General features: G+C 47.4%; 1 long non-coding RNA gene across 2 annotated transcripts; it reads right to left on the bottom strand.

Moving 5' to 3' along the window:
• Positions 1–3,911: 3,911 nt before the first annotated feature.
• Positions 3,912–9,100, bottom strand: LOC123066761 (uncharacterized). Of its 2 annotated transcripts, XR_006431430.1 has the most exons (8): positions 8,808–9,100; positions 8,350–8,595; positions 7,560–7,725; positions 6,844–6,916; positions 5,951–6,170; positions 4,999–5,087; positions 4,770–4,920; positions 3,912–4,250 (listed from the first exon to the last, which is right to left on the bottom strand). It is a non-coding gene; the product is annotated as an uncharacterized lncRNA (long non-coding RNA). The 2 variants fall into 2 exon arrangements; XR_006431429.1 differs by having other exon boundaries at positions 3,912–4,920.
• Between the last annotated feature and the right edge of the window lie 11,639 nt (positions 9,101–20,739).

The raw sequence follows: 20,739 nt of genomic DNA on the forward strand, positions 1-20,739 counted from the left end.
GAGCTCCATAACGTGCTTCTTTCTCCTTCCGTCATCACGAACCTACTTTCAGTTCGTCGCCTCACCAGCGACAATCCCGTGTCTGTTGAATTTGACGCTTTTGGGTTTTCTGTCAAGGATATCCGCACCCGCCTGGTGATCCTTCGGTGTGACTCGACTGGCGACTTGTACCCGGTGTGCCGCAACCCTGCCGTTCCACGCGCCAGCTACTTCTCCGGCGTCGCATCAACAGAGTTGTGGCACAACCGCCTTGGGCACCCCGGCGAGGAGGTGCTCCGTCATGCTCTCCGTCAGTTCGAGTTCACCCGCACACCGTCCGCCCCGCACTCATGCTCGGCATGTCGCCTCGGCAAGAACACTCGGCTCCCGTTCACTGCCTCCCTCTCCACTAGTTATTTCCCATTTCAGCTATTGCATTTAGATGTCTGGACGTCACCTGTTGTTAGCATTTCTGGTTTCGAGTACTATCTCGTTATTGTTGATAGTTGTACCCACTATGTCTGGACATTTCCCCTTCGCAACAAATCGGATGTGATCTGTGTACTCACGGCGTTTTATGCCTATGTTCATACTCAGTTCGAACCTCACATTCTAGCTTTGCAAACTGACAATGGCCGCGAGTTTGACAACCTCGCCGTACGCTCTCTGCTGTCTCGCCATGGCACGGTGCTTCGCCTATCCTGCCCATACACAAGCCAACAAAACGGCAAAGCCGAGCGCACCCTCCGCACTCTGAACGAGAGCATGCGTGCACTCCTCTTCCACGCCTCGCTCCCGCCTCGTTTCTGGGCTGAAGCACTCGCCACCGCGACACTTCTGCTCAACTACAAGCCATGCACGTCGAGCTCGCCGCGCTCCCCACATGAACTCCTCCTCGGCGTAGCCCCTGACTACTCCGCCCTACGGGTGTTCGGCTGCCTGTGTTACCCCAACACCACATCCACCTCTCGTCACAAGCTCGCCGCCCGTTCCGTCACTTGCGTATTCCTTGGCTACCTCCCTGATCATCGCGGCTATCGTTGCTATGATCCCTTCACCCGCCGCGTGCTCACTTCGCGCCACGTTCGCTTTGACGAGCTGACCTTTCCCTTCGCCACGCCGCGTCTCCCGCCGCCCCCCCCCCGGTGCCGTCACCGCGCCTCGTACCGGCGCCAACGCGTGCGTCGCCACCAGCCCCTGCCGCCCCTCGCATGTCGTGCACGCCCCCACCGCCATGCCCACCTTCCTCTAGGGCCACCGCCTCACTGTCCAGTGGCCCCAGTCTAGCCTCCCAAACCACGCCTCCACCACCTTCGCCCACTGGCCCATGCACGTCGACTGCATGCACGGCCCATGCATCCACCGGCTCGTCATCCGACGACCTGGGTAGCCCGGCTGCTTCACCGCCGCTGCCCGCTCCCGGAATCCTCACGCGCGCGCGCTGGCGTCTTCAAACCAAATCACCGCTACGCCGCCGACTACATCTGCGTTGCTTCCACTGCCGCCTCTCAGCCGATCTCTCCCATCCCACGCTCTGTCCGTGGTGCCCTTAAGGACCCAAACTGGGTGGCTGCCATGAAAGACAAGTTCGCTGCTCTCTCCGCGAACCGCACGTGGGAGCTCGTGCCCCAGCCTCCCCGCGCAAATGTCATCACCGGCAAATGGATTTTTCGCCACAAAACACGAGCTGATGGCTCTCTTGAACGATACAAAGCCCGGTGGGTCGTGCGTGGATTCAATCAACGCGCCGGTGTGGACTACGGGGAAACTTTCTCTCCTGTGGTGAAACCTGCAACGATCCGTACTGTCCTCACCCTCGCCGCCGCTCGACGGTGGCCTGTCAATCAATTGGACGTCAAAAACGCATTCTTGCACGGTACACTACAGGAAGAGGTCTACTGCCTGCAACCAGCCGGCTTCATCGACGTCGACAAACCCAACCACGCGTGCCGCCTTTCCAAGTCGTTGTATGGCTTGAAGCAGGCGCCGCGCGCGTGGTTTCTCCGCTTCGCCGGCTTCCTCGCCACCCTGGGGTTCGTAGCGACGCGCTCCGACAGCTCGTTGTTCACCCTCGCGCGCGGCAATGACGCCGCGTATCTTCTGCTCTACGTGGATGACATCGTCCTCACGGCCTCCTCCGACGCTCTCCTTCGCTGCATCATCGCCGCGCTGACCACGGAGTTCGCCATGAAGGATCTTGGCGCTCTGCACTACTTCCTGGGGATCCGTGTCACGCGCTCTCCTGCGGGGTTCTTCCTCTCTCAGGAGCAGTACGCAGAGGACGTGCTCGAACGCGCCGCAATGGACAACTACAAACCTGCTCCAACTCCGGTGGACACCAAGGCCAAGCTTCCTGCGGCTACTGGACCGCGTGTCGCAGACCCTACTGCATATCGCAGTCTCGCCGGTGCGCTGCAGTACCTCACCGTCACTCGCCCGGAGCTCGCCAATGCCGTCCAGCAGATCTGCCTTCACATGCATGATCCTCGCGAGTGTCATCGTGCGCTGATCAAGCCTGCCCTCCGGTACATTCGCGGCACTGCATCCCTCGGGCTCCATCTCCGTGCGTCCTCGACACTCGACTTGCGGGCCTACACGGACGCCGACTGGGTCGGCTGCCCCGACACACGGCGATCTACCTCGGGGTACTGCGTCTACCTCGGCGACGCCCTGATCTCCTGGTCGTCCAAACGGCAGCCCACCGTCTCCATATCGAGCGCCGAGGCTGAGTATCGCGGCGTCGCCAACGCTGTGGCCGAGTGCATCTGGCTCCGGCAACTCCTCGGCAAACTCCGGTGCTCCGTCAAGACTGCTACACTGGTCTACTGCGACAACATCTCGGCCGTGTACCTCTCCAGCAACCCCGTCCATCATCGGCGCACCAAGCATGTCGAACTCGACATACACTTCGTCCGCGAACGCGTGGCCATTGGCCACTTTCGAGTTCTCCATGTTCCCACACGACAGCAGCTCGCCCACGTGCTGACCAAGGGGTTGCCGAGCGACGTCTTCCACGACTTCCGTGCCAGTCTCTGCGTCGCTCCTCGCGACGTCACGACTACGGGGGGGTGTTAACCTACATGTATATGTGTGTGTGAGTACTGTATGTAGTCTAGACAGTAGACTAGTATAGCGCGTGGGTGCAGTTTTCCCTCTTGCATCCACGCCCCTCCACCTCTCGAACATGGCCGCCCATGATCTCTGTCGTGGCCCAAGTGCCCTCCGTTCCTTCTGTATACTAGATGACCAGTTGCGCCAAATGGCGCAAAGACCTATTTAAAACCATGCACGCGTTGAAAATATTTTCATTTTTTCAGTAACTTTATGTTTGAGCAAGCACAAAGACCATGTCAAACCGGAAGTGTTTTGAAAATATTTGACTTCATTAGTAGAAGTAGGCTTTAGCAACCACTTAGGGTACTACTTCAAACCCTTTTAGATGAAAACTGAAGGATAAACTATCTTTGAAAATGTATACTTGAGCATGCATATTTTGTTATCTTTTCGTGTAACATAGAGCCAAGTGGCGCAAGGTCCAAATTCAAACCCGAAGTGTATTGTAACAAATTGTGTTTCTTTAATATCTTCAAATTTTAGAAACCATTTAGGTGGATAGTAAGAATCAGCTAAAAATGAAGCATTCAAACAACATTTTCGACTATTTATGCATATGGTCGTTACATAGACAAATAAAAGAGGTCAGTGTAGTTAAAATGTACACCTACCATAATAAAATTTCACGTTTCATGTAACTGCACTCCTTGTGAAAATAACAAGTGTGGTATTGGTAACCACAAAATTTGAAGGATCGGAGCAAGCAAAAATGTTGGAAACTCAGGAAACATAGAGGTTGACAAAAAGCTCAATTTTTTCATATACATACAGTACATGTCACATTCAAAATTGAGATATACTGCAGATAACCCATTACATCATCAGTGTCAATCATATGGGTTCTACTTTGCAATCACACGATTCAGACAGTTGGAAACATTTGTGATCATGATTGTGTGGTAACTGTACATATCAATTATGTACCAGGAAAAGAATCTAACATTAGCTCATACTTCATTCAGAGAAACATAAAAGGGCTAACAGGCAGTTATATGTCCACCCACCATTTCTAGCTGTGACTTCCTGAAAGAAATGGGAACAAAAAAGATATTACAGCCTCATGTCCCTTCCTTCTTTGGCCGTTATATTCGGCATGTTCTTCCCTGAAACTACACTTACAATTATATTTCCATGTTACAAGCCCTTGTGTTCCTCACCTGATAGATAATCACAGTTTCATATTCCAGTTTCTCGATGAGAAATGCATCAAACAAAATAAATATGAGCATATATCTTCATAAATTAGAACCTAATTAGACATAGAATCCTCTAAACAAAGGTGCTCATATTAAAATATATAGAAATCAATAATATTTTCTTAGTATTATTTGAGAATATCCATTTTTTAGTAGGTTATTGCATAGTATGGAAAATTCCATAATGGAGACATAACCTACTCTAGAAACCGATCATGGCTTACATGTGCACCCTCACACAAGTAGTCGAATACTGAAGTACATATTTTTCGCACCAAAAGTGAAGTATCTGTATCAGTCTCAAACCACAACGCCACATTATTTTATTTGGTAGTAATGCAATATTGACAAAAAGCATCAAGTTGACCTCGTTTACAACATCTGAATAAGATCTTTCAGAAACTTTGCATGTGTTCTATGTATATTTAGCTCTGTACTAACATGGTTCAGCCAAGTGAACAGATCACAGTATTGACTCACCTTTTCAGAACTGAACTTCAGCTTATATCTAACAAGCTGTGGAAAAGTCCAAGCTCCTTGGACCAAGGTCATGTGTGCCCAGCTCACTAAGCTGATTTCTGAGCCCTCTCATCGGCTCCATCACATCACTGTTGTGAACGCAGTCAATTTTCTGCAAAAGCACATCAAACCTGTAAGCGGAACTGGTAATTCTACAGGAACAACGCAACTAAGGAACCTAACTGACCACCTTCTCTTTTATAGCATTTCCAAGTTTAGAATCAGCAATATCTAATGTTTCACCGTGGCAATGCTTTGGCAATGCTTCAGCTCAACCACCTATAATAAAGTTATATTGCGTGAGTTACATTGAGTCAGTAAACAAAAGTATACAAAATATAAGAAACATGACTCAGATATGAATTATCTCAGCAGCTTGTCAAGCACTTTATACCGCCAATGAATATTACAATGGATATCACCAGGAAGAAACAGGTCAGTGTCTAACTAAACCATTCATCCTCTCATTATTTTGAGCACATAGCCTCAAAAAAAGTAAGTGAAGTCATGAATGTCACTTGTCACTTTTGTAAGTTGGGGGAAAAGCCTAGTATTCTAGGTAATCCACTACGCGGACAAGATATCATCTATCAGCCTGCTTAAGTAAGTTCAGTCGTGGAGTGTTCCTTATGGTTCAAATAAGTTGTGCAGTTCTTAATAGCAGAAGAAAATACAGAGCATGGTATCAATGGTAATGTGATCTTTTGAATACTTAATTAGAGGTCAATGAGAATTAACAAGTAGTGATTACATTTATATCAATAAGTTTCTTAATATCATGTGATATTCATATTATATCCAGATGGCAAATATCAAAATGCTCAAATCTGGAAGTTGCAGGAAGTAACTTGCGATGAATATTTTTATATTTAACTTCTAGTGCCGTTCATTTTACATGGAAAGTAACAGGAAAGTCAATGTTTCTTGAAACAGGGGTTCATATGATTTACAATATGCAAAGACCCACTATAAGATGCAATATTAAGCTAATTTGTAAATTATGTTGGGACAAAAGTGGTGGCACCATACCACGTGGGACATGTGGTTAGCAAACTCAAAAAAAAGTGGTGGCACCATTTTCTTCAGAAATAAAAGTCAAATAAGCATCCATTTAGCTGGGAGTTTAAGATAAAGTAATACACCTTTGTCTTAGTTTCATAGCGCACATCCAGCTGCTGCAACCTGAGTGTGAGATACCCAACTACGCATGTCTAAAAGATCCAAGGCAGGCAGTGGCATCCTGGCTCAAGTACGCTATCAAACTTCCCAAACTGCTCTCTGATGGCCATGGTAAATTGATCAACTTAAAAACAGCAGCAAACATTGCCCATACTGCAGGCTTCTGATCACTTCTAGTAACACCTGGATATTTCATACTATATCATAAGATCAACTAAGTAATAAGAAAGATGTCTACAATGATGATATGCATAACTCCTATGGATCTGATGACTTGTTGCGCCAATGGCGCAAATAACCGATTTAAACCAACATATATTTGCTTACCTAATCTTTCCTAATTTTTGTTTCTTTGAAACTGTATTGTTTAGATTATATGTTTTACGCCGATGATTTTCTCAAACAATTTAATGGATCAGTTTTAAACTCCAACCCATATATCATTAAAAACATAGAATATATACATAAAGCATTTCATTATAGACAACGGGAATAAATGGTTTCATACTTCCATGGCATATTATTCCCAAAAATGTTTTCAGATATTTAGTAGCATGACGAAGCAAAAGGGAGATCTAGGCACATACGGACCTCCAAATCCTAGATAAGTACAAAAGCAATTAGTTCGACACTTGGGATATGTATAATGTGGATATTTTATCTCGGCGGACAGTAAACCATTCCAACTAATTTATTTTTTGACATAAATATTGGTGGATATCGACACGCTGATCAGAAATCAAAGTTGTCAAATGACGAGATACAGTTCAGCAATGTCTTGAGAGTTTTCATGGGAATCATCCATATTCACTACTACTGGAACAACAATGTAGGAAACAAAAGAAAAATCTCTCACCACGGAACTGCACCTTTTTTCTCCATCGTGCACATCACCCAACCTCATCCTAGCCGACCTCCTTGGCCTGCACCTGTATGGAGTCAAGGACAAAGGTTGGCAACATATCAAGCAGAGCCAAACAAACAAGCTCACATTAACAAAGCAAATAATCTACTTCCATGTACAACAGAGAGAGAGAGAGAGAACAACACAGAAAAATAAGAGTGAGATCATCTTGTTCTTAATTCTTCCTCAAGATCCTTCCACTTCTCTTCTTCGTTCGATCAAGAAACCAATGAAATCAAGAGGCAAAAACCAATGCATAGACGTCTTGGACATGTATATTTGCACACCAACCATGTATCTTCTGCTGAAACTTTTGGTAATACTTGGTTGTCATTTTCCTGGATCTATATTATTCTTTCGCTGCATATAATATAACGATGCATTGACAAGACACTTGCAACCCTGAATCACAGATGAGCAGATAAGACAATATAATATAACGAGGCGTTGGTACTTGCAACCCTGAATCATAGATAAGCAGGTAACACAGATGTAGACGAACCTCAGTTGGGCTGATTTTCTTATTTATCTAGGCTATTGATTTTATGCTTTCCAAATAAGGCAAATTTAGAGGAACCAAGAATCTGACTTGTAGAGAATAAGCATGGATACACTGAGAATCATACATGTGAAAAAGGACATTAAAAGCTATATTTCAAATGTAATACCTGTATACTTGGAGCTACGAAAAAAGCCTATTTTTCAGCAAGCCACACCTCTCGCAAGCCACTACCAAGGGAACGACTGCTTTTGTCAAGCCTCCATGGCAATTCTTCTACTTGTCTGCAGCTGCAATTCCTCCCGAAGCATAAACTAAAAAAATCCAGCCCTGATCTGCATAGTGTACACTAACCATTGTTCAGGCAAATGATAAGAGATTCATGAGAAACCAAGTGCCACCTGATATAATAGATAGAACAACCTATAACCCTATGCAGACAAAATGGAGACTTAAATGTAGTAAAACTTGGTATAGATGAAGTAGAGTGATACAATAGATTTAAAGATTTTTTTGTCCAAATGGAGAATCCATTGTCATGCTCACAAAAGATGCAGAACAACACCAAACAATTTGTTAGATGCAAATGGTACATGGTGTCGTTACAAAAAAGACAGGTACATGAAAAAAAAATACAGTTAACTTCTCATAACTGCAATATGCCTATGCTATTTGCAAATTAGTTGCCACGATACATCATAAGCGAAAATTCCATTAATTTCTAGATTTGATAGCAATTTGAGAGGATAGAACTGAACAATAAATTTAGGATGAAACCCAAACTATTTGCGTTTCCTCTGGGCTGTATCAAGACTATTCATGGGAAAATTACATTATCTTTTCGCTAAATATCAGAATTAAAATGTCCCATAGATCCTAAAACGAAGCCAAACGAAGGGAACTCAACACTATTCGAGATGATGGTAAGATAAGAAAAAAGCAAGAGTAGCAACAGACACCAGTTTATAGCGAGTCGATAAGGCTGCACCCCCAAGAATCTCTCTTCCTCCTGCTTGTCTCCTTCCTCATCCTCCATGTCTCCTCCTACTCCTCCTGCTGGACAACAAAACAAATCCAAGCATCAAAGTTAGAAACTAAAAAGAAAAGAGACAGTAGGGATGATACCACCATGACAACCAAATCGCAAAAGAATATCTCTTCCTCCTGCTTCTTTCATTCGTCCTCCTCCATAGCTCCTCCTAATCCTTATGGTGGAAAACCAACAAATCAAAGCATGAAAGTTACAAACTAAAAAAAAATAGGGAAGATACCACCAAGAGAACCAAATCGAACCGCCATACTCTTTCTTTAGCAAACCCCATGCTAAGCCATGGTGGGAGAGATCCTAGGAGGGGCAACAGAGGGGGAGAGAAGAAGAGGGCTGAGAGAGGAGCAAAAAGAGAAGAGGAGGGCTCACCTTTTCAAATATGTGACGGCACCGGTGGAGCAGGGTCCTGCTATCCTTTCCATCTTCGCCGGCAGCTGCAAGCCATGGTGGAAGATGGGCGGAGGAGCTCCTCTCCATCTTCTCCGACCGCTGCAAGCCATGGCGGGCGGACCAGCTCCTCTCCATCTTCTCCGACTGCTGCAAGCCATGGTGGAAGGCGGGAGGACGAGCTCCCAGCCGGACGAGTGGGAGGCGGCGGCGCGGGGGGAGAGTGGGGATTTTTACCCCACACGTGAGGAGGCTAGGGTTTTCACCCTTCCAGATATCCAGTCGTATCCAAACTGAGGCAAAATTCAACTGATTTCTTCGACCCCACACTTAACAAGGCCCACTCGTCATCGACCATAGTTGAAACAACGAATGTATAGCACGATTGGACGGACGAGGTAACGCCAGACAGTTAAAACGTACGACATCTACCGCATCGCACGGCCCAGCACGCCTAGCGATCGCAAGTGCCTCAGTTGGCCGGGTAGCCTAGCGAGAGTTATAGGTTAAATGTACCCCCGAGATGCATTGAATCAAGGGTGTTCAATCTTCTTCCTGTATCACATTTATTCGTATGGCTCCATCTGGTGGCTCCATCGTATATGGCTCTGTTGCATATGGCTCCATCTGGTGACAATTGTCTTCTGTAGCGTCGCGTGATCTTTAAGAGAGCATGAGCATACATACCTTTAAGGGCATCTCCAGCCGTTGGCCCCCCACGCATAGAAATCGCCCCCTGGGGGCGAGCCGGCGATACACTCGGTGCTGGGGGCGGTTTTGCGCCCAGTCGTCGCCCCCAGCTCGCCCCCAGGCGCCGAAATTGGCCCACTTTGCAGCCCAATTTCGGCGAATAAACGGCCCATATGGGCGAGAATAGGCCCATATTCGGCGAATAAACGGACCCTGCCTGTAGTATGGTTCAGTGTCAAACACTGGGTTTTCTTGCTCGCTCTCAATGATCATGTTGTGCAAGATGACACAGCAAGTCATGATATCCCACATTTGATCTTTCGACCAGGTCTGAGCGGGGTACCGAACAACAGCGAATCGAGATTGGAGCACACCAAATGCCCGCTCGACATCCTTCCTGCAAGCCTCCTGAACCTTCGCAAACCAGGCGTTCTTGCCTCCTGCCACAGGGTTTGAGATCGTCTTTACAAATGTCGACCATCTCGGATAGATGCCGTCAGCTAGATAGTACCCCTTGTTGTATTGGTGCCCATTGATCTCGAAGTTCACCGGAGGAGAATGACCCTCAACGAGCTTGGCAAAAACAGAAGAGCACTGCAACACGTTGATGTCATTGTGAGTTCCTGGCATACCAAAGAAGAAGTGCCAAATCCAGAGGTCATGTGTGGCTACCGCCTCAAGCACCACACTGCAACCACCTTTGGCGCCTTTGTACATCCCCTGCCAACCAAATGGGCAGTTCTTCCATTGCCAATGCATGCAGTCGATGCTTCCAAGCATCCCAGGAAATCCTCTTGCTGCATTCTGGGCTAGGATCCGAGCAGTGTCTTCCGCATTGGGTGTTCTCAAGTATTGTGGCCCAAACACTGCCACCACTGCCCGACAGAACTTGTAGAAACACTCTATGCTGGTGGACTCGGCCATGCGCCCATAGTCATCGAGTGAATCACTGGGAGCTCCATATGCAAGCATCCTCATCGCTGTCGTGCACTTCTGATGGAGGTGAATCCAAGAGCGCCAGTGCAATCCATCTTGCACTTGAAGTAATTGTCGAACTCCCGGATGGAATTCACAATCCCGAGGAAGAGCTTTCGGCTCATCCGATAACGGCGCCAAAATGTTCTCTCGCCATGAAGTGGAGCATCGGCGAAGTAGTCGGAGTAGAGCATGCAGTAGCCTTGCAGACGATGCCGGTTCTTTGCTTTCACCCGCCCCGGCGCCGAGCCACCTCGATGCGGCTTTTCATTGATCGCCAGCAGCTGGGCGAGGGCGGCGAGCACCATCAGATGCTCTTCTTCCTGGATGTCGGCCGCGGCTTCCTCCTCCAGCAGTGCGGCGAGCTCTTCCTCCTCATCTGAGTCCATCGCCGAGAAAGTTAAAACGTTGAACACCTTGCGCGCGGTGGGCGTGTACCCGCCGTTAAACCGCGCCTCCGCGGCCGGAAACGGCGGCCGGAAACGACCAGCTGCTGCGGGAGGGGCTGCCGCGGCGAAGCGCTGCTATTTTCCGGCGGGGAATGGCTATCTAGCGGAGTAGGCCGGCGGCCGTCGCCGGGATATAGCTAGTGGTGGCCGAGGGCGCGGGGGGGGGGGTGCGAGGCGAGTCGGGGGAAGAAAACCTTAACTTTTCCCCTGTCGGTGTGGGTCAGGCGTGCTTTTCCCTAGCGCCGGAGCCCCCAACGGCTCCCCAGCGCGCCGGGTTCGGCCTGTGACCGCCGGGCGGAAAAAAGGTCCGAACCGGCGATTTTCGGCGTCATGGGGGCGCGACTGGGCCGTTTTTTCGGCGTCGGCGCCGAAAAAGTGGCCTGGGGGGCCTGTTGGGGGCGCGGCTGGAGATGCCCTAAGAAAGCAAGGTTTAAAACTGATCAGTGAAGACGCCCTGCACTGCTTGCCGCCATAGGCGTCGTCGTCGGAGATTGGCGTGTGGCTGCCCGAGGCGGCGGCGGCGGCGTCTTGCTGATCCGCGACGAGATTGTGGTGTGTGGGTACCCGAGTTGGCAGCGGCGGCGGTGTCTTGCTGACCTGCGACGGGATCGTGGTGTGTGGGTACCTGAGGCGCCGACGGCGGGCTGCTGATCGGCGACGGTGTTGTTCGTGATCCGCCACGGGCGACATATGTGAGGCGGCAGCCGCGGCGGCGTTCTCCTGATCCAGGACGGACGTGGGAAACGAGGAGCGGATCGGGGTCCTCGTTCCGTACAGGAGCGTCGATCTGGTTTTTTGTCAATACGTAGATTAAAACCAGTGGTACAGGGTGGTGGGAGGTGGGAGGAGATAAAACCAGACAAAAATAAAACCGGAGTACCAGGCTACCAACTGCTCCATTAGAAGTAGAGATTTATTCACATTTTCATGTATTTTGTAATAATTACTTGAAGGCAAATTTGTATTCACACTTGTTGTTTTTTAGATCTTTCAGTACTTGTCCCAATTCAAAACACTACACTTTGAGACATCGTGAGCCAAAAGAGGCCACGATCTACCACAAACATATGTATCAACGGTCCTAATTCAAAGCACACACAATTGAAAGCCAAGCTCAAACCAAGTATATTTGATCTAATAAGAAAGAAAGAAAGAAAGAAAGAAGTTCAACAAACTACTATCTTGGTAATCTATCCGATTCTTCTTCATTGCAATATTTTTTTAAATGAAGGAGACAAACACAAGCTACAAGGAAGTACGATACTTCAAACCATTCCCAACAAATATATACAACTTACTTTATACGACAAAGCTAAATTCCTGCCGACTGGAAATCTGCGACAGGTCCGAACGCCTCGCACACCGTCGGATCCGCATCCTGCGGCCACCTTCTCCACCGCATCTATCCCTTTCCCCACCATATCTCTCCCTTCTCCCCACCAGTCTCCCCTTCCCCCGTGCTAGATCCACTTCCTTCCCGCGGCGAATCCACCTTCTCCTACTCCCCAAGATCTTCCATCCACACCATGAAGGAAATGGAGGAGGTTGACCTCACCATGGTCGGGTGGTGGTGATGATGGAGCAGCCATCAGGAAGCTGTAGTGCCTCCCGTTCTTCGACGGCGTGAGCGAACCCATGGGACATCGACAGGGGCGATGTTTTCCGCACGGGCAGGTGGTGCATGTAGTCATCGGGATTTATCATTCCCGCAGCCCTCAACGCCCACGGCGGAGGCACCTTCTCCTCGAACCTCTGGCGCGCCCTTCAATGGAGCCCGACTCGTACATCCACAACGCCTCTGTCGTCGCCCGCTTCCTTCCCGACCTGCTGCTGCGAGCCTCTCAGGTGCGTGTGTGGTGTTCATCTCAATTCTTCGGCGTGGGGGAGGTGTTGCGGTGAAGCACGAGTATCAACAGGGAGCAGTGTGTGCGTGTGCGACTCTCCATTGTCAGGCGCGGGGATGATGGGCAGAAATTACATCGAATAGCTGCTCTCTATGACCCCTTCCTCGACCTCTCACTGATGTTGGTCACTAGTGAGTCTCAATCGATCTTTTTTTGCAAGAACATATGTGCACTGAACATGCTTGTTGAAATGACCGGTGTTCATAACTACCCAATTATCACTTTCTTTGTTGCTTCACGTTGTGTGGTTGTGACTGTTGAAGCCTCAGTCTGTTACATCAGAAAAGAGAGGATGTTTCATACATGCCTTTGAGCTAATCAGCGACATACACAAAGAGAAAATTTTAATCAGTTATAGTGATGTCCACCATATGTAGCAACAGCTTGCTTGTCATCCACTGTGTCTTCCTATTTTTCTTAGTTTGTTGAGGAAGAAGAGAAACCCGGTCCTTTGAAGAAAGTGCTTTTTTTTGTGGGATTAGTGTGTATGATGTATCCAATGCTTGGTATTTGGTAGTGTAGCGACACACAAAAATAGTTACCATCTTGTTTTAGGTTCATAGTTTCCACCATGGCACCGGTGTGTTTATCAACATGGTTTTGCAGTGACCACGGTCAACGGGGCATCTTGTGTGCTATGAGATATTTTTTAGCAGTGTTGAAGATCATGTGTGTTTGTGAAAATAATGTTTCTTAGGTGTAGATTTTTTTGTGTGGCTCAGTGCATGCCCAATGCACTAGGTTCTGAAAGACATGAAGATGAAGCAAGCTTGCTTCACAATCTGATTTGTTTAACTATTTCTTTGTAGTTGTACAAACATTTTTTGGTAACTCTCATATAATATGATGAGTCACTCTATTTCTCTTTCATTGGCACATACATCAATTTCGACTAGATCACAATCATGTGCCGTGCATTTTCCAGATCCCAATGGCCAAACAAAGGAAATTGATGGCTGTTGCAAACATGGATGAATCACAAAAGAAGCGCAAGGCACCAGCGGTGGTGAGTGTATAACTCATGTTATGTTAGCATGTTTAATCGTTATTTACGACATGGTAGCTCAAACTGTTTTTCTTGATAAGTTATATTTGCTTTGGCCTGATAACTTATGGTGTGTCAGCATGTTTAACTCGACTGCTTCAACACTCATATTTTACTTCAACTTGATAGCTTATACAACTTGAGTCAGATAACCTATGTTATGTCAGCCTGATAACTTTTAGTGTGTCAGTATGAGAATATTCGCTTTGTTAACCTGTTTAACTCATTCTGTGTTTAATATGGTGACTTAAACGTTGTTTCCACCTCATAATCCATACTGATTTAGCCTGATAAGTTATAACATGTCAGCATGTTTGATTCGAACCACTTTCAACCTGATAACTTATGCAACTTGATCCTGATAATATTTTTAGCGTGTCAGCATGATAACATTCACTTTCTTAGCATGTTTAACTCATTCTATTTTTAGTATGGTAACTTAAATTGCTTCTACTTGATAATCCATACAGCCTGGTAAATTATACCGTTTCAGCAGGTTCAACTCGAACCGCTTTCAACACTTTTATTTTACTTCAACCCGATAACTTATGTTACTTGGGCCTAATAACCTATAGTATGTTAGTGATAACTTATAGTGTGTCTGCACGATAACTCACATTCTGTTAGCCTTTTCTTTCAACATGGTAATTTAATTGTTTCTACCTGATAATTCATGCTACAATTGCGTGTGTGGGTGGTGCTCCATTTCCAGGCGTAGTGGTGGTGGGCGGAGGAGAAGCTGTTCTCTGAAGGAGGGCATCAGCAGCATGCTCAACACCCACGTCTCCATCCTCGACCTCTCTCTCAGGTTTTTGTCACCAGTGAGACTTGATCCTTTCTGTAAGGGCATTTTGTGCACCACAAATGCTTCCTGAAATGATGAAGTGAGCATGACTACTTGGAAATCACTTTTCCTTTGCTGATTTTTTCACCTCACATGGATGTGGTTGTGCCAAAAGCTCAAATCGCTTCAACAAAAAAATAGAGGGTTGTTCCTTTGACAACCGCCTTGACTTACTCAACAAACTGTATAAATCAGAAATTGACGACATGACGCAATAACTTGGTTGTGATCATTGTTCTGTTTAGTTTGTTTAGGAAGAAGAGGCATCCCACTGTTTGGTAGTGTTTTTTTTTTTGCAAGATGGACCATGTACAAGTGTCCATGATCCATTAAAAGTGTAGGATTTACGACCTCTACTGATTATGATTAACAAACACCGTTTATTTTTCTATTCTCTGTTGTCATATGATACTTTTGTTTTGTGTTATTGGAAATTAGGGGTATGGAGTGAGGTTGGGGAAAACGATTATATGAGGTTTCTTTCTGGACCAGCTGTGTTGTTCTTTGTTTCCCGATTTTCTGGTAATGTTTTAGCCTGTTAACTTATACTATGTTTAGCCTGGTGGCTTCTAGTGTGCCAGCGTGATAACACTCAACATGTATTGAACTTCGCATCACTTTGCTTAGCAAAATCTGTATGATTTTGTTTGTAATGTGTTAGCCTATTTGGCTCTTTTTTCAGCATGTCATCTAAACTGTTTATCTTGACAATTCATATTTTTTAACTCGAATTTGTTTCAACTCAGCTTGAGCCCAATAACTTATTCGATGTTAGTCTGGTAGCTTTCTACTGTGTCAGCATAATAACACTCACTTTGATAGCATGTTTTAACTCATTTTACTTTTCAGCATGGTAATTCAATTGTTTCTACCTGATAATTCATACGTTTTTGGCCTGATAATTATACCATGTGTAGTAGTTTAACTTGATCTGCTTCAAACACTTTAACTTTACGTTCAACCTGATAACTTATGCAACTTGATGCTGATAAATTATAATATGTCATCATGATAGGTCGTGATGTATCAGAATGGTTAACCCGGACTGCCTTTTTCAGCAATCATATTTTTACTTCATCTTGATGACTTATGCAGCTTGAGCCTGATAACTTATAATATACTCCGTATCACCCTGATAAGTTCAAGCATGTGGGCATGATAACAACCAATTTTGTTAGCTTGGTTCATTTTTTTCAGAATGGTACCCTAAACAATTTCTACCTGATAATTCATACTTTTTAGCCTGATAATTCATACGTTTTTGGCCTGATATATTATACTGTGTGTAGCAATTTAACTTGTTCCGCTTTCAGCACTTAATTTTTTACTTTCAACCCGATAACTTATGTAACTTTAGGCTGATAGTTATAATATGTCAGCCTGATAAGTTGTGATGTGTACGAATGATTAACTTGAACTACTTTTCAACACTCATGTTTTTACTTCCACTTGATTACTCCAGGGTGTCATGATAACAATCACTTTTATTTTCCTATTTAACTCATTTTGTTTTTTAGTGTGGCAACTCCAATTTTGTTTCCACCTGCTAATTCATATTGATTTAGCTTGATATATTACATTGTGTCAGCATGTATAACTCTAACCGCTTTCAACGCTTATAATATTACCTCAACCAAATAACTTATGTAACTTGAGCCTCATAAATACAAAATGTCAGCGTGATAACTTGTGATGTGTTACAATGTTTAACTCAAACTGCTTTCAACACTCATGTTTTACTTCATCTTGATGACATAGGCAGCTAGAGCCTGATAACTTCAAGTATTTCAGCATGATAACAACCATTTTTTGTTAGCTTGGTTAATTGAATCTATGTTTTTCGGCATGGTATACTACCTGATAATTCATATTGTTTTAGCCTGATAAATTATACCGTGTGTACAGTTTAATTTGATCTGCTTTTAACACTTTATTTTTACATTCAACATGAGAGAGCTTTATGCAACTTGATAACTTATATAGTGCCAGAATGTTTAACTCACACTCTCTTAGCTTGTTCAACTCATTCTTTTTTTTCCAGCATGGTAAGTTAAATTGGTTCTACCTGATAATTCATATTGCTTTGGCCTCATAACTCATATTGCTTCGGCCTGATAACTTATAGTATGTCAGCATGCTTAACTCTACCCTTGTGATTTTGTGGTGACATGCATATGTGATCATATCTCTAGATTTAGGAAGAATTTTACATAGTTAGCAGATTGATTATGCTAAATTATCGCCATGGCATGACGCAGGTTACCCAGCTTGCTAGGTAGTAGCAAAAACACTACATTAGTGATGTAGTTACGTGGGTGGTTGCGGTAATATCTAGTATTCGAATTGATAATTGTCCATGAGTAGTTCAAACAACCGATGTAATGTTGCCAGTAAAAAAACATATGAACAATATGGGTAACTCGGGTAACTCTTTACAGAATCAAGTGATAACATTCGACCTATAGAAGTCATTGAAACGTTGCCAAAAACTTCCAGTTTAATTTGATGCATGATAAGTCCGGTGTGAATAGATTGATAACTTATGTAGCTTATGCATATGCATGGTAACTTTTGACAAAAAAAAATCATCGGAACATACCAACATGGGATCTAGTTTCGAAGATCTCGTCGTGACAATTTTTTTACGTGAAAACAATTTTTCAATCGGATCAACGGTTTGAGCTACAAAACATTTTGAGATCTGAATTTCATAGAAATCTTGGCTGACGTCAGCATTTTTGTCCTGTTTATAACTAGTACTGGTGAGCGACCGTATGCATGCAAACCTGCGCTGGAAATGGCATCGCATGCTGGCAGGGGGCAATCGTTCGGTAGAAACAAAAGACCGGGTTTACGATCGTGTGGATCTAATGCTTAGCGAACAGTCGACTGTTTGTTAGTCGCGTCCTACTTTATATCCTTAATAACTAAGAGACAAAATAGACAGACGCAATCATCAGTGATCTAGTCTTCATAATAAAAACATATGGTTCACGATCCATCCAACCATCCAAGTCACGCCTAGCAGTGCGCAAGAAACAAATTGAAGAAAATCTTACTCCATGGCCAGTTCACCAAGGCGAGAAACAAATAGCGCCGGCCAATCGATCTCCAAGGGCACAATCTCTCTACGGCCGACGCCACCGAGCGGACAATCCGCTACCTCCTGCATCACCCCGGTCTTGACACTGACAGCGTAGACGCGCTGTTGATCGTCCTGGATGAGCAACGTACCGTTCTTCTCCCCCAAGCACGCGTACTCCACCCGACATCCAGCCTTCTTGTTTTTGTTCTTCTTCCTAGACGGTGGATCTAGCTTCAACAAAGTAGGGATGCACCTTCCGTCGTGGTGCCATGTCCAGATATCCACCTGGTTGCCGTCCAACTGCAGCGAGAACAACGTGAGCCTCCCCTCGGCGTCGAGGCTAAGGTACGGCTCGTCGTAAGCTTTGGGGCTGAGGGGGTCACGTGGTATCACTTTGAGTAGCTTTGCCATGGAGACGTCGCCGGTCTTGGTACCGACGTCAAACGAGTGCAAGCCCGACTTGTTGCAGAAGAACCACCGCGCGGCGCCGCCGCACACGACCGCGTTTTGCTGGGAGAGCGGCACGCACAGGTTGTGGTTCACGCGGCCGGAGCGCGTGCTCCATCCCCAATCCCCGGCCGACGAGAACGTGTGGAGGCGGTACTGCATCGCGTCCTTCTGGATGGTCATGGTCAGCACCTTGAAGAAGGACAGCTCGTCGCCGTCGACACCGGAGGAGCTCGAACAGTCGGCCGCGGTCAGGATGGCGTACCCGGTCGAGTAATTGGCAGAAGAACCGCAGTTGTGCTTTAGAGGGGGCAGCGACTTGAACCTGCCGGTGAGCGGGTTGCACAGGACCGGCAGGTCGCCGACGCGCACGAGGAGGAGGCCGCCGCGAGAGGTCAGCGGCACGGCGGAGTCGGCACAGCCGACAAGGCGGGGACAGTCGAGCAGGCCGAACACCGGACGGGGCCCCTGGACGAAGCACGGCTCGGGGAGCCCTCTAGGGCGCCGTTGCTGGGCGAAGAAGCCGGGGAAAGGCGACGAGCGGCACGCGTCCTCCGGCAAGCAGCGGCGGACCAAGGAGGGGTCGGACACGAGCAGGCGGCACTGACAGCCCAGAACTACTCGCTAGCACTCGAGTACACTGATAGATGACCGGTGGATGAGCACACACACGTACTACTCACACACTCACTAGTGTATCACACACACACGTAGTAGTAGTAGTAGTAGTACTAGTACACAGCACTTGAGGCTTGGAGCACACACGGTGGTACTAGAAGGAGGAAATGCCTTGTAATGAAATTGGAATGGCCTGAGTTTTACAACCGGGATGCAGCTCCTTTTATAGGTAGCTGAACCGACTAACTATACGTATGAGCTTACGTCAAGCTCCTAGATTACATCACTGCTGACGACTAGCTTGCTCAGCTTTTACCATAGTAAATTACTACTACTAGTAGTTTCCTTAACTACCAAGGCATTGCAGCCGCTACTGCTTTTCTTGCCGACATGCAGCTGCATGTTATTTCCACCTCCTGGCTAAGTAACTGCTACTGCTGCCGCTGTAACCAAGCATGCATAGCCATGCATGCATCGAAGACAGGTTTGACTCAACAATCTCCCCCTCAAACCTGTAGGAGGGTCTTGATGATCCCGGTCCTGTCGTGCGGCTCTTGGAACTCGATGCAACCAAGTGCCTTCGTTGGGATGTCCGCCTTCTCGGCGGCCCGTATGCCCTGTTCGTGCTTCTTGATCTCGGGTGCTGCGATCGTCTCGCGGGCTCGAGAAGGTCCCCCTAGGCTTCGGAACCTGTGTGGATCGCCACCATTTTTGTTGGCATCGAACAAGTCTGACCGCGCTGTTGATGGGGACATGAACTGCCCGGGAACCACCTCGCTCGTGGGCGTCAGTGTTTCTGGGGTCGTAGTTCCTGATGTCACACTGCCCGGGAACTCCCTTCCCGGGGTCGTCGTGTCGGACGTCACGCTACCCGGGAACTCCCTTCCCGGGGATGACTTGTCGGACATCGGACTACCCAGGAATTCCCTTCCTGGGGTCGTCGTGCCGGACGCCGCACTGCCCGGGAACTCCCTTCCCAGGGTCGTTGTGCCGGACGTCACACTGACCGGAGTGGTTCCTCTCAGGGTAGCGGAGTCCTTGCTGCTCTTCCCATCAGACTTGCTTGTCGGGTCTCCCCCGACAAACGTAAGTCGTGCTTCCCGCACGGACTCGATGGACCCCGAGCGCGTCAGGGTTGCTGCGTGGCTGACCATAGAGCACCGCGCCTCCTGCACAGCCTCGATGGTCGCCAGAGTCACGGTCGAGGCCTTGCCGCCCCATGACCGTCTCTTCATGGCCTCCCAGCTGTTGAGGCCCGTCGAAGAGTGCCGTGTTGCCCACACGGGCTTGCAGAACCCCGAGAACCTGGTTGTCGGGGTATGGCCGACCTGAGAGTGTCGTGCCTCTTGCACGGTCTCACTGGTCACCAGCATCATGGTTGGGACATGGCCCACCATATGCGTCGTTGCCGTGCCTCCTGACACGGGCTTATTGGGTCCCGAGGATGTCGGGTACGCCTTTACCATGCCAACTTGCACGGGCTTGTCGGGTCCCGAGGATGTCGGGGCCGCGATTGCCGTGCCAACTTGCACGGGCTTGACCAGCGTCACAAGGGACGTGGTTGCCGGGGTGTGGCTCCCCCACACCCGGGTCTTCATCTCCTCCCAATCGAAATCTCCCGAGAACGTTGTTGTCGGGGAGAGCGCTACCGATGTGGGGAGGGGATTACTTGAAGAGCTCCGTGCCTCCCGCACGGACTTAACGGTTGCCGGCACCGTGGTCGCCGGAGGTGCTGCGCCCTCCTGCACGGCTTCGATGCTTGTCAGGACCATGGTCGCCGGAGGTGCTCCGCCCTCCTGCATGGTCTCGACGCAAGCCATCATCATTGCTGGCCCACCGTCTTCTTCAGCCTCGACG

Source organism: Triticum aestivum, chromosome 3B (genome assembly GCF_018294505.1).
Source record: "Triticum aestivum cultivar Chinese Spring chromosome 3B, IWGSC CS RefSeq v2.1, whole genome shotgun sequence".
NCBI classification, from domain to species: Eukaryota; Viridiplantae; Streptophyta; class Magnoliopsida; order Poales; family Poaceae; genus Triticum; species Triticum aestivum.